This window comes from Saccopteryx leptura, chromosome 6 (assembly GCF_036850995.1).
Source record: "Saccopteryx leptura isolate mSacLep1 chromosome 6, mSacLep1_pri_phased_curated, whole genome shotgun sequence".
In the NCBI taxonomy this organism is placed as follows: domain Eukaryota; kingdom Metazoa; phylum Chordata; class Mammalia; order Chiroptera; family Emballonuridae; genus Saccopteryx; species Saccopteryx leptura.
Genome location: NC_089508.1, coordinates 34,104,929 through 34,117,594, shown reverse-complemented (window position 1 = coordinate 34,117,594; position 12,666 = coordinate 34,104,929). Strand labels below are relative to the sequence as shown.

At 37.6% G+C, this 12,666-nt stretch overlaps 1 protein-coding gene across 8 annotated transcripts in view; it reads left to right on the top strand.

Annotated features, from left to right (window-relative positions):
• GPHN (gephyrin) overlaps window positions 1–12,666 on the top strand; it is a 509,895-nt gene that overhangs the window by 396,742 nt on the left and 100,487 nt on the right. The gene's annotated exons all lie outside the window — the stretch shown is intronic.

Here is a 12,666-nt window from a genome sequence, read left to right as displayed (position 1 = left end):
AGTCCCTGGGTCACAAATGAGATAGGTTCTATAGGTTTGAAAATGTTTGAGTATTTATAAGCATAGAAAAGTAAAAATAAATTCTATGTTAAGACAAACATCAAAGTTGCATTTAATAGGTAAGTGTACCTGTTCCAACTTACATACAAATGGATTTTAAGAACAAACCTACAAAACATCTTTTTTGTAACCTGGGGACTGCCTGTAATAGAGCAGAACAGTCTCTTCCTTGAGATTTTGTTTATATTCAAAGAATGAATATTGATTTACCTTTAGATAGTTGGGGAATTTTTTTACCAATTGTTTTGAAGAACAAAATTTCCTCTTAAGCTTTTTAATTTAATCAAGAAGAACCTGCATAAACATCTTATTTGTATTATATTCTGTTCAATCTAAAAGAATCTTTTCTTCAATTCTAATTTTAAAAGTGGATTTTCAAGCCAAAATGAGACAATGTATATTAAGAATTGGCAGACTAAAAAGGGTGCATTTGATATCTACTTATTTATTGCCATTTTATTTTTTAAATCTACAATCCTCTTTCTCTCAATTTCTTTTTTCCTTTGCTGTTTTTACAGCAGCCCCTTGACATTTCTTGCAGTCTGGTTTGGTTGTAATGAATTCCTTGAGTGTTTCTTTGTCTGGGAAATTTTTTATTTCTCCTTCAATTTTAAATGATAGCCTTGCTGAATAAAGTAGTCTTGGTTGTAGGTTCTTGTTTTGTATCATTTTGAGTATTTCTTGCCACTTTCTTCTGGCCTCAAGTGTTTCTGTTGAGAAGTCAGATGTCATCCTTATGGGGGCTCCTCTGTAGGTAATTAACTGCTTTTCTCTTGCAGCTTTTAGTATTATTTGTATTTTTCTGAAGCTGGAAACGGGGAAAGACAGTCAGACAGACTCCCGCATGCGCCCGACCGGGATCCACCTGGCACGCCCACCAGGGGCGATGCTCTGCCCACCAGGGGGCGATGATGCTCTGCCCCTCGGGGGGGGGGGGGTCGCTCTGCCACGACCAGAGCCACTCTAGCGCCTGGGGCAGAGGCCAAGGAGCCATCCCCAGCACCCGGGCCATCTTTGCTCCAATGGAGCCTTGGCTGCGGGAGGGGAAGAGAGAGACAGAGAGGAAGGGGGGGGGGTGGAGAAGCAAATGGGCGCTTCTCTATTTGCCCTGGCCGGGAATCAAACCCGGGTCCCCCGCACGCCAGGCCGACGCTCTACCACTGAGCCAACCGGCCAGGGCTTTTAGTATGATTTCTTTGTCTCTTAGCTTTGGCATTTCAATTATGATGTGTCTTGGTGTAGACCTTCCTTGGGTTCCTCTTTAATGGGACTCTCTGTGCTTCTTGAACTTGTGACTTTTTTTCTTCATCAATTTAGGGAAATTTTTAGCTATGATTTCTTCAAACAATAAATAAGTACATATCAATAATAACCTTAAATGTAAATGGGTTAAATGCTCCAATCAGAAGTCATAGGGTAGCTGCATGGATAAGAAAACAGGACCAGTACATATGCTATCTACAAGAGACTCACCTCAGAACATGATACACATAGACTGAAAGTGGAGGGATGGAAAAAGGTATTTCATGCAAATGGAAATGAAAAAAAAAGCTGGGGTAGCAATTCTTATTTATATCTGACAAAATAGCTTTTAAAACAAATGCTATAGTAAGGAATAAAGAAGGTCACTACATAATGATAAAGGGAGCAATCCAACAGGAGGATATAACCATTGTAAAAATATGTTCCTAATAAGGGACCACCTAAATATATAAAGCAAATTTTGATGGACATAAAGGGCAAGGTCAACAGCAACACTATAATAGTAGGTGATTTTAATACTCCACTAACATCAATGGATAGATCCTCCAGACAGAAAATTAACAAAGAAACAGCGGCCTTAAATTACACACTAGATCAACTGAATTTAATTGATATCTGCAGAATCTTTCACCCCAAAACAGCAGAATATACATTCAAGTGCCCATGGTACATTCTCTAGGATAGACCATGTTAGGACACAAAATAAATCTAAATATATTTAAGAAGATTGAAATCTTATCAAACATCTTCTCTGATCACAATGGCATGAAACTAGAAATCAACTACAATAGAAAAACTTAAAAACATTGAAACACCTGGAGGCTAAATAGCATGTTATTAAATAACGAATAGGTTAACAATGAGATCAAGAAAGAAATTAAAAATTTCCTCAGGCCTGAACTGTGGTGGCGCAGTGGATAAAGCATCGACCTGGAAATGCTGAGGTCGCCGGTTCAAAACCCTGGGCTTGTCTGGTCAAGGCACATATGGGAGTTGATGCTTCCAGCTCCTCCCCCTTCTCTCTCTCTGTCTTTCTCTCCTCTCTCTCCCTCTCTGTCCCTCTCTTCTCTCTAAAAATGAATAAAAAAAATTCTCAAAAAATTTCCTCAAAACAAATGAAAATGAATGCACAACAATTAAAAATCTATGGGACATAGCAAAAGCAGTCCTGAGAGGGAAGTTCATAGCTTTACAAGCATACCTTAAGAAGAAAGAAGAAGCTCAAATAAACAAGTTAGCCCTGCACCTAAAACAACTAGAGAAAGAACAACAAATAAAACCCAGAGGAAGTAGAAGGAAGGAAATAAAAAAGACCAGAGTGGAAACAAATGACATAGAGGCTAAAAAAAAAATACAAAAGATCAAGAAACCAAGAACTGGTTTTTTGAAAAGGTAAACAAAATTGACAAACCTTTAACCAGACTCATTAAGAAAAAAAGAGAGGGGACTCAAATAAATAAAATTAGAAATGAAAGTGGAGAAGTAACAACTGACACCAGAGAAATACAAAGGATTGTAACAAAATACTATGAAGATCTATATGCCAAAAAATTGGACAACTTAGGCGAAATGGATCAATTCCTAGAAACAATGCAATCTTCCAAAACTCAGTATGGAAGAATCAGAAAACTTAGAGACTGAGTAAAACAAATGAAATTGAACAATTATAAAAAAAACTCCCAGCAAACAGAAGTCCTGAACTGATGGCTTCACAGGCGAATTTTACCAAACATTCAAGGAACTAACACCTATCTTTCTCAAGCTATTTCTAAAAATTCAAGAGGAGGGAAGGCTTCCAAGCTCCTTTTATGAAGCAAGCATTATCCTCATTCTAAAACCAGGTAAAGATACTACAAAGAAAGAAAACTATAGGCCAATATTCCTGATGAACATAGATGCTAAAATTCTCAACAAAATATTAGCAAACCAGATCCAGCAATACATCAAAAAAAATTATACATCATGATCAAGTGGGATTCATTCCGGGGAGGCAAGTCTGGTACAACATTCGCAAACCAATAAATGTGATTCATCACATAAACAAAAGGAAGGATAAAAATCACATGATTATATCAATAGATGCAGAAAAAGCATTTGATAAAATCAGCAAAGTGGGAACACAAGAATCATATCTCAACATAATAAAGGCCATCTATGACAAACCCACAGCCAACATCATATTCAATGGGCAAAAATTAAAAGCAATCCCCTTAAGATCAGGAACAAGGCAGGGGTGCCCCCTTTCACCTCTTATTCAACATAGTTCTGGAAGTCCTAGCCACAGCAATCAGACAAGAAGAAATAAAAGGAATCCAAATTGAAAATGAAGTAAAACTATCATTATTTGCTGATGACATGATACTGTACATAGAAAACCCTAAAGTCTCAGTCAAAAAACTACTAGACCTGATAAATGAATTTGTCAAGGTGGCAGTATATAAAATTAATATTTAGATATCAGTGCCGTTTTTATACACCAACAATAAAATGTCCGAAAGAGAAATTAAGGAAACAATCCCCTTCACTATTGCAACAACAAAAAATAATAATAATAAAGTACCTAGGAGTAAATTTAACAAAGGAGGTAAAAGAATTCTACTTGGAAAATTATAAGACATTGAAAAAAGAAATCAAAGAAGATACAAACAAGTGGAAGCATATACCGTGTTCATGGATAGGAAGAATAAACATCATTAAAATGTCTATACTACCCAAAGCAATCTATAAATTCAACGCAATTGCTATTAAAATACCAATGGCATACTTCAAAGCTATAGAACAAATATTCCAAAAATATATATGGAACCAAAAAAGAACACAAATAACCTCAACAATCTTGAAGTATAAAGTGGGAGGTATCACACTTCCTTTTATCAAGTTACACTATAAGGCCATTGTACTCAAAACAGTGTGGTACTGGCATAAGAACAGGCATACAGATCAATGGAACAGAAATGAGAACCCAGAAATAAACCCACACCTTTATGTTCAATTGATATATAACAAAGGAGGTAAGAGCATACAGTGGAATAAAACAGTCTCTTTAACAAATGGTGTTGGGAAAATTGGACAGCTCCCTGCAAAAAACTGAAACTAGACCACCAACCATTCACAAAAATAAACTCAAAATGGATAAAAGACTTACTTAAATGTAAGTCGTGAAACCATAAACGTCTTGGAAGAAAACATAGACAGTAAACTCTTCAATATCTCTCGTAGCAATATTTTTACCAATTTATCTCCACAGGCAAGTGAAATAAAGGACAAAATAAACAAATAGGGCTATATCGAACTAAAAAGTTTTTGCACAGCAAAAGACACCTTGAACAAAATAAAAAGACAACCCACACAATGGGAGAACATATTTGCCAATACATCTGATAAGGGATTAATAACCAGAATTTATAAGAAAAACTTCTAAAACTCCACACCAGGCAGGTAAACAATCAAATTAAAAATTGGGCAAAGGACCTGTATAGACACTTCTCCAAAGAGGACATACAGATGGCCAATAGGCATATGAAAAAATGTTCAATATCACTAATCATTAGAAAAATGCAGATTAAAACCACAATGAGATACCACCTCACACCTGTCAGAATGGCGCACATTAACAAATCAACACACAATAAGTGCTGGCAATGGTGTGGAGAAAAGGGAACCCTCCTGCACTGCTGGTGGGAATGCAGACTGGTGCAGTCACTGTGGAAAACAGTATGGCGTTTCCTCAAAAAATTAAAAATGGAACTCCCTTTTGACCTAGCTGTCTCACTTTTAGGAATATATCCTAAGAATACCAAATCACTGATTCAAAAGAAGATATGCACTCCCATGTTTATTGCAGCATTGTTTACAATAGCTAAGATCTGGAAACAGCTCAAGTGTCCATCAGTGGACAGGTGGATTAAAAAGCTGTGGTACATATACATAATGGAATACCACACAGCCATGGAAAAGAAGGAAACCTTACCTTTTGTGATGGCATGAATGGACCTGGACATCATTTTGCTAAGTGAAATAAGCCAGGCATAGAAAGAAAAATATCATATGATCTCACTTATATGTGGAATCTAATGAACGAAGTAAACTGAGGAACAGAATAGAGGCAGAGTTGGGGTCACAGGGAGCTATCAGAGGGAAGAGGGATGAGGGGATGGGATCAGAGGTGAAGGGATTAGTGAAACTATATACACATATAGATACAGACGGATATAACAGGACGGAAATCCCAGAGGGAAGGGAAAGAAGGGCAGGGGGGTGAGGGGAAAGAGTATTGTATTGAGTGGGACACTTGAATCCATGTTATCACGATAAATTAAAATTTATAAAATATATGTTTAAAAAAAGATGCATTTGCAGTGGGAAAAATAATTTCATTGGTATAAGCAGCTCCCTTTCAAAATAGCCATGCCATAAGAAAAAAATATTACTGCTACACAGTGAAGATCCTTGTTTACTCTACTTAGTGTAAGGAATCCATTTGTACTTTGTGTCCCTTTGAAATCCTTCTACATCCTAGACATTACTATTAGTATTTAAACATGTCTTTGATGGCACAGTAATGAGTGAACCTGTATTGTTTTTACACTGACTTCTTATATAATCTATTTGGTGATTATAGCTGCTGCATGCAAGATAGGAAATCTCAATAACATTTTGAGTACCTGTAAAGATTCTGAACTAATATAATCAACCCCATGTTTAGACTTATGCACCAGAAAACATAAATGAGACAAATTCAGTTTGACTTATGGAAACCCAGGCTTATTAGGGAAATTTTAGATCATCAATCTTTGGCTAATTTAGAAGCACTTTAATCCTACAAATCTATTTCAGAAAACTAAATCATTATAGAAGAATGCTGTCAATTTAGATGTTATAATAACTCACAATGTTACTTCCCCATTGTTACTAGTGGGGAGAATGTCTAGACTTCATTTCCCCATCCCCGCCCTCACTCCCATGTAAATATCCATATCCTAAAGCACTATATAGCTTATTTTTTGTCAAACTAGCTAGACCTTCTACAAATTAGCACTAACAACTATACATAACCAGCTAATTTTAGTACTGTAAGTTAAAATAAATATTCCTTTAAATACTATAGTCTTCTCAGTAGGGCATATTTTTACATGTTGCTGTTGTTTTGTGTTGTAGTATGTATGAGTTGAATGGAGCGAAAGTCTTCATAGATCCTCTTTGTGACCATTGGTATCGATTTGTAAGGTGGCAATCAGAATATATTTGTGGCCATGTGACTGTTTGCTTTATAAGAAAAACTCTATCCAAATTTTCTATCCAATTTGGGATTTTTCTGCTATCCAGAAACCAAACTTTCTTTCATTATAACCTTCTTACTTTTTAAAAAAAATTATCCTTTCTTTCTTCTAAGTGGGATTTATGAACCCATCACCGAAAACTGGATGCTAGGCTATATAACCCATCTGACCTTCAAAACACAAAAAGTGCATACTTTTTTATTCTCATTTTTTTTCTTCTGTCAGATTTTTGTGCTAGTTTCAGAATCAAGAAGAGGGTTGGGATTTCGGAGAGAACATTTCTTGATCCTTTACCCTGCCTGATTGAGTTCTCTAATGACCCAAGACAGAACACTTTTTGAGGTTGTAACTTGCAAAATAAGAGCAGTCAGAAATAACTATTCTTAAATTTTCTGAAGTTTTTATTTTGAAACTTCTTCTAAATCACTGGTGTCAACATCAGAAAACAGTTGAAATTGTGTTTCTTTTAAAAAGGGAAACAAACCAAAAAAGGAAACATAACTCCTTGCTTACCAGATTTATTTTGGAAATGTATACTTTCTAAAAACGGGCCACCCTTGGGAAACCAACATAAGAGCCCCTGTTGTATGTGCAAGTGCTGTATTCTCAGCCTGGATCTTCAGCTGTCACGCCTCCCTGTGTGTGTCCCTGGCGTGGTCTCTGGAGCATGGTTTGTTCACTTTTGATGTGGAAACGAGAGCACTGGATCACCCTAGATCAGGGGTCTCAAACTCGCGGCCCGCGGGCCGCATGCACCCTGCCGAACAATTTTGTGCGGCCCGCAGACTAATCCATGAAGTTCAAAATATTTTGGATAAAATTAAGTAAGCCTAGGGGCCTACTTGTATTTTTCATTTCTCTAGCATCCTAGCTAGATATTAGCTTAGTTAACAGCAGTTGTGATGCGAACTACAGTTTCTGGTCGTTTTGTGACACTGAGTAAACTGCATGTACGATTGTGCTTGTTGTACTGATTTTTTTTTGTTTTCAACTGCAGTGAGAAAAGTGTTGCGTAACAGTTGCCTTTTGTAGACCTAGTGCGGCCCGCCAAACGGCTGTGATCTTGCTCTGCGGCCCACATGCTGAGTTGAGTTTGAGACCCCTGCCCTAGATCAATGGTTTCTAAACCTTCTTTGGCTACAATTTTTTTGTTAAATGAAATCACACAAATAGTCACCCTGCATATTGTAAGGGATAAAACACAATTAGGTGTGCTAATGTTATTTAATAGTTCCTTGTACTTAAAAAGAGGAGCTTTTGTCTATTCCATTAATTTTATTCTTATGTGTATAAGGCCCGATACAAATACTGTTTTCTCATATTTATAGGACCAAGTTAACCCTTCTTTATTGGTGAAGGAACTGACTATTCTTGCTGTGTGATTTTAGGTGGGTTGTGAGTGGGATGATACCTTTTGGCACATGGAAAATATGTGCTCAGTAAATATTTATTGAAAACACACACATACACCTGCTAATGTGCCAGATAATTAAAATACTCCCCCTTTGAGATATTTCTTTCAGTTAATCTGTTTTATATCCAGAGATCTCTGTGATAACATGCAAATAGTTTAGCCAGGGACCAATATTAATGCATTAGCATCAAAGTTTGGATTATTTACTCAGTGAGCAGTCACTTTATGGCAGAGAATATAAACACTGGAGGTTGTAGAGAAATAAAAGGCAGAGCAGGAGGTGCCACTTTGTTTTTTTCTTCCTGACTTTTAAACTTCATTTGAAAGATTTGTTGTTCATACATACAGGTATCTATTTATATTTAGTAACTACTGTAAGTAAGTATAGGAGAAAGCACTGTTCTAAATGTGACAAAGGATACAAAGATTAATAAGATATAGATCCTGCCTTTAAGAAGTTTACAATCGACTAACATAGGTAAGGCAAATATTTAAATATAAATAAGGTGAAAGGTGGTAGGTGCCACAAGAATAATGTAAACAAGGTACAAATTATTTTAAAGAGGGGGAATAGTTGTCCAGGCTGGTAGATATCCATACTATAATTTCCAATTAAAAAAAGAGAGAGAGAAACCTACCTACCTCTATAGTTAGAGGGAACCATCAGATGGTTTACTACCTTCTGCTTTTATTTTTTATCTACTTACATGTCTTTTTTTTTAACTGAGAGGAGGAAAAATAAAGAAACAGACTCCCACATGCACCCCAAACTGGATACACCTGGCAACTTCTGTCTGAGGCCAATGCTCTGCCCATTTGGTGCTGCTTAGTGGCTCTAAGGAACTATCTTCAGCATCTGGGGCTGATGTACTCAAATCAATCAAGACATGGCTGTGGAAGGGAGGGCGGAGGATAAGGTGGGGGGAGGAGAAGCAAATGGTCGCCTCTCCTGTGTGCCCTGACTGGGAATCAAACCCGGGACTTCCACACACTGGGTCAACACTCTACCACTGAGCCAACCGGCCAGCGCCACATGTCTTTTCTTTCTGTTGAGCTATAATGTTCTTCATGGCAGGATATATCTTACACTGAGTATCTCAAGTTCCTAACTGTTCCTGGTTTACAAAATGCATTGGATAAATATTTGTTAAATGGGTGTGTATATCACTGATAATCAAACTTGCTTTCTAATAAGAAAAGTTCTATTCTATTACAACACATGTTCAACAACAACACTGCACAATTAGAAAGTACAGTTTTCTCCCAGAAACAACATCTTAAAAGGACTTCTTTTATGAGATTATATGCAATTTGCACCATAAAGAAAAGATCAAATCTAATATCTATAAACCTTTTTTTTTTAATAAATAAATTTTTATTAATTTTAATGGGGTGACATCAATAAATCAGGGTACATATATTCAAAGAAAACATGTCCAGGTTATCTTGTCATTCAATTCTGTTGCATACCCATCACCCAAAGGCAGATTGTCCTCCGTCACCTTCTATCTAGTTTTCTTTGTGCCCCTCCTCCTCCCCCTCCCCCTCTCCCTCCTTCCCTCCCCCCCGCCCCCTGTAACCACCACACTCTTGTCCGTGTCTCTTAGTCTTGTTTTTATGTCCCACCTATGTATGGAATCCTGCAGTTCTTGTTTTTTTCTGATTTACTTATTTCACTCCGTATAATGTTATCAGGATCCCACCATTTTGTTGTAAGTGATCCGATGTCATCATTTCTTATGGCTGAATAGTATACCATGGTGTATATGTGCCACATCTTCTTTATCCAGTCTTCTATTTTTTTTTACAGTGATTAAAGCCTTTAAGCAAACTCTTGGCCAATACAGCAAGAATCCATAAAAGAGTAGTGTCCTTAACATGTTCACCAAGTCCAACTTGGCCCCAACACCATGCCAAATCCCTGAAAAATGCAACCCAACCCCAGTTCAGTCTTAATAAGAAGCAGAAACAGGCCCTGGCTGGTTGGCTCAGTGGTAGAGCATCGGCCTGGCGTGCAGGACTCCCGGGTTCAATTCCCGGCCAGGGCACACAGGAGAAGCGCCCATCTGCTTCTCTACCCTTCCCCCTCTCCTTCCTCTCTGTCTCTTCCCCTCCCACAGCCGAGACTCCATTGGAGCAAAGTTGACCCGGGTGCTGAGGATGGCTCTGTGGCCTTTGCCTCAGGCGCTAGAATGGCTCTGGTTGCAACAGAATGACACCCCAGATGGGCAGAGCATCACCCCCTGGTGGGTGTGCCGGGTGGATCCTGGTCGGGCGCATGCAGGAGTCTGTCTGACTGCCTCCCCATTTACAGCTTCGGAAAAATACAGAAAAAGAAAAAAAAAGCAGAAACATCTCTATCATTCTCTGCAATTACACTGGTTGTAACAGTATTTTTTTTATAATATAGTAGTTGAATGACAAGACTAGGACTTCAATGAAAGTGAGTTATAAATAAACATTTCAATTGTAAGTGAATAATGCATCATATATTATCCTTTTTAAAATATTTACTAATATTCTAAATAGAAAATACTGTTTATATTTAGTATTAAGCAATCTTTAAGGTCCTTCAAGTGTTGAAATTTTTAAATTTTGATTGTCCATAGAGAAAAATGCCATAATTATAAGCATCTTTATGTGTATTTTTCTCTTGAGTACTTATAACAATGTTAATCGTCTTAGAATAGAAGCTCTTTGAGGTAAGTACCTTTAAGTCAATTCAATGAACATATCTGAAGCAGCTTCTGGGGTTGGGGTAAGAGTCTGAATTCAGTGAATTGCACCAACTGGGAACTAACAGACTACTGAGAGATATATACCATCATTATAGAGTGGATTAAAGTGATGGGAGCTTCATCTCACTTATCAAAAGTCTGGAAGCAGGCGGCCGAAGGCCAGTCAGCAGTTCAACATTGTCACCAGAGGCTCGGGTTCTTTTTTCCTCTCCTGTTTCCATACTTACTGAGTGGGTTTTCATCTTCATAACTGGAAAATGCTACAGCACCTTCAATATCTAGCCATGCTCCAAGTATAATAGAAAGAAGGTAGGAGGGCAAAAGCATTCTCCTCTTAAAGCTTTACATCTTTATCTTTTTATTTGTAACAGGAAGCCTGCCCCAGGGACTTCTTCCTACATCTCACTGACCAGAACTGTATCATATGGACACTCCTAGCTGCAAAGTGGCTCATGAAGAAGGGAGTTGTGGATAGCAGTTAGCATAGCTAAGCAACAGTGTTTGCAGTTACTGTTTTTTATTTACCCTTTGGGCTATAGACCCTTAAGGTTCCAAAGAAAAGGTCTAATTATTTTTTTGTTGTTGTTGTTGTTTTAATTTATTTTTTACAGAGACAGAGAGTGAGTCAGAGAGAGGGATAGACAGGGACAGACAGACAGAAACGGAGAGAGATGAGAAGCATCAATCATTAGTTTTTCATTGCGCGTTGCAACACCTTAGTTTTTTTTGTTTTTTTTTATTGATTGCTTTCTCATACGTGCCTTGACCGTGGGTCTTCAGTAGACTGAGTAACCCCTTGCTGGAGTCAGCAACCTTGGGTTCAAGCTGGTGGGCTTTTGCTCAATCCAGATGAGCCTGCGCTGAAGCTGGTGACCTCGGGGTCTCGAACCTGGGTCCTCTGCATCCCAGTCCGAGGCTCTATCCACTGCGCCACCGCCTGGTCAGGCGAAAAGTTCAAATTATTTATAAATTAGGATATAGTGTTCTGACAAGTCTCTTTTTGTCATTAAATGATTAAATGATTCATGGATTAATTCAACAAATATTTATTTTTTGTCAAATATGTGTCAGATACTGCTATAGGTATTGGGGATAACAACACTGAACAAAAAGGAAAAGTTGCTGTTCTCATGGAACTCACATTGTACTTACAAGGCTATAAACAAATAAATATAAGTATATATTATATATTGTATATTATAGATATGTGGATACCAATATCTATACACACACACATGTGCGCGCGCACACACACACACACACACACATATCCATTAAGAAAAGCAAAGGTGAGGTAAAGAGAATAGAGAGTGATGGTAGGGAATAGTCTATATAGGATGTTTAACAGAAACCCTCAGATGAGGTGATATTTTAGCAAAGATCTGAAAGAAATGAGGGATAAATGGACCCGTAATATCTGGGGGGAAAAGGTCCACGTAGAAAAACAGCAAAAGCAAAGACTGAAGTAAAATGTATTTGGCATGCTCAAGGACAAACAAGGAACCAGTATAGCTAGAGCACAGTGAATGAGGGGGAAATGGTAGATAAGAACAGTTGGGCTTTGTAAGCCATAGCAAATCTTTCACTCTTAATGAAATGAAAAATCATTGGAAGGTGTGAGCAGAGATGAACACAATCTAATTTACAATTTAAAAAGGATTACTATAACTACTGTGTGAGGGATAAGTTGTAGTGGACAAGGATAGAAGCAAGGGGACCAGTTAGGAGGCTATTCAGTTTCCCAGGAAATAAGTGAGAGTTCCAACTGTTGTCCTAGTAGTGGAGATTGTAATGATCAGATTTTAGAGGTATTTCAAAGATAGTTTAGATATAGTTCTGACAAAAAGAAAAATTAAGGATGTCACCAAGGTTTTTAACTAATAACTGAAAGAATGAAATTGCTATATCCTGA